Raw genomic sequence first — 2,529 nt, 5'->3', positions numbered from 1 at the left:
GTTAGTACTGCAGCGGTTACCTAGCAACAGACAGCACGCTGCAGAGAGACGGAGATGGGCATGACTGCTGATGAGATCCCTCTGGTAAGATTTTATTTGTTTTCAGTGTTTTTTTTAATTAACTTTAATACGTTTATGATGTTAAGGTTAGATAATACAAATAAATGTCTACATTTCCTCAAAAGTAAAATAGTTGTCATCATGTGTTTTTCAGTGGAATAGCAGAAATAATCATGATTTTTATTTAGTCCTCATCTGCCATTGGTCAGTAAAACTGAATGTTCCACCTCAAATTCACACAGTTTGCAACACGTCATACACTGAAAACAGAACTGCTTGTTGTCATTACACATTAATTTCTAAATGTGAATAAATGTCTTGTCAAGGTTTGGTTGAAACTTCTTGCCAACTGTATTTACCTTTAGATCTGAGTGACATCCAGACATCCTTCAGCAGACCTGTTTATCTATCAGATAATTATGAAAATAATAATAGATTTTATTTATAAAGCGCTTTTCATTCCAAAGAATCTCAAAGTGCTACAATTAAAAATATATACGACAATGCAAATAAAGTGCAACAATTAAGATCTATGATCTATAAGATCTATTTCGGTTCAAATAGATACGCAGAGAAGCGCAGGGAAAATAGTGGTCAACATACAACTCACTGAGGGCAGAAACTGTGGTAATACAGGACTGTCAGTGGGCGGGGCTTTATCAGTGTGACATCACATTGCTAAGAGATTCACAACAGCGTGTCTACTGATAATGGGGATTAAAAATTAATTATTTTTTTTCATTATAGGGTGGTTGTGTCCACACACTCTGCCAACACACATTTATGTCCAAACTCATTTTGTTTAATATGTGCCCTTTAAACCGTGAGCAGGCCAAAGGTGAGAATGGGGCAAAGAACCAAAACCCTAATGAAGATAAAAACCAACATCAACTCATCACTCAAATGATGTTGTTGTTTCTTTATTGTGTTCTGCTCAGTTTAAACTCATTTTAACACGGTGTCTTTACTAGATGAATAAGAAGAGATGCATGCAGATGGTTTCCTGTCTGGTAACTGGTTCCGGTTAACCTAACATCAGGTCAGTAGTAGCATTACACAGTTCAGTAGAGTTCACCGAGCGGACGCTCTGAAACCTCTGCAGATGTTTTTAAAATCTAAAACTGGCTACATGTTTTTATTATTCAAATAATGCAAATTATAAATGTTGTACAGCGTCAATTTCCACAAGTAGAGCCTAACAGACATAAACAATGTGAATCTGGTTTGCGCTGAAGGATTTGACCCGTCTGACCAGAAAACAAACAAAAATAGATTTAGTAAGTGAATAAAGATTAATGTCAGGGACTGTGATGAACTAGACTGATTGTAAACTGACCCTTTAACCTGATAATGTTAGTGTGAGCTCACATCATTCACCTCTGTGAGAGCGTGTTTACTTTCACAACATGTTACAGATTATCTGCTTAAACAAGCTTTGCGTGACTTGGCAGAAGGACTCACCTTACTCTGTTCTGTGTGTGTGTGTGTGTGTGTGTGTGTACATCAACTTCATTTAATTTATTGGACACACACACACACAGACACACACACACACACACACACACACACACACACACACACACACACACAGATGATGTCTAAGATGTTCAGATGTTAATAAAGCTCTGAATGCATTGTCCAGTAGAAATGTTATAGTTTTTATTGTTGTCTTGCACTGTTATCATATAAAAGTCCTCATATTTCATTGTTTATAGCAGCAAAAGAAAATGTTCTGACTCTCGCGATACAGAAGTCATGCAGATTATTCACTGCGTCCATTATTTCTTCTTCTCTTCTCTAAATTCGCATAAATATCATAAATAACAAAAATATGAACACAAATGATAATGTAAAAACTGACTCTCTGGTTAAAGGTGACGTAAAAATCACATTTTTTTCATATGAAAGAAAACCTTGGACAGGACAGAAATGTGTTTATGCTATTTGATGTTTGTCTCCATACGATGATTGCGCTGTTACGTTTTTTTTTTTTTTGCATTAATCCTGCACAATAAGATCAGGTGTTAAGAAAGCAAATTGGCTGTGTGTTGATTTGAAGAATCTACAAAATAACAAAAAGGCAAAACCCTAAAATTCACACATACAACATTTCTGTGCTGATATTCAGCATACAAACCTCAATTCTGTTGTCATTGTGATCCAATTCAAAATAATCACACAGTTTTGATTGTCAGGTTATAATCTGCTCTGATCATCGGATGATTTTAAACAATCTGACAATGTCCAATAGTGGTAGAAATGCTTTAATCTGCTGATGTGTATGATAGGCTGATATATGTGTGCATCCTTAACTCTAGATGAAATATAAAGTGAAACTGTTATGAGTGTAATGTTTTCCCAATCAAACTTCTGTGTCATGATTGAAGAGATTTGTATTAAATGCATTATGATGCTCCTGTATAGCACAGTGGGAGAGGATTGCATTAGCAGCGCAAAACATCATGGGTT

General features: G+C 35.7%; 1 protein-coding gene across 1 annotated transcript in view; it reads left to right on the top strand.

Annotated features, from left to right (window-relative positions):
- Positions 1–66: 66 nt before the first annotated feature.
- The window catches only part of secisbp2l (SECIS binding protein 2-like), a 37,220-nt gene continuing 34,757 nt past the window's right edge, over positions 67–2,529 (top strand). The window contains exons 1-2 of the mRNA XM_073853922.1: positions 67–84; positions 1,032–1,099. The gene's annotated coding sequence lies outside the window, so the exon portion shown is untranslated. The remainder of the gene's footprint in view (positions 85–1,031; positions 1,100–2,529) is intronic.

This window comes from Misgurnus anguillicaudatus, chromosome 15 (assembly GCF_027580225.2).
Source record: "Misgurnus anguillicaudatus chromosome 15, ASM2758022v2, whole genome shotgun sequence".
Taxonomy (NCBI): Eukaryota; Metazoa; Chordata; class Actinopteri; order Cypriniformes; family Cobitidae; genus Misgurnus; species Misgurnus anguillicaudatus.
Note: the sequence above shows the minus strand (reverse complement) of the source record. Positions and strands in the feature narration are given on the sequence as shown.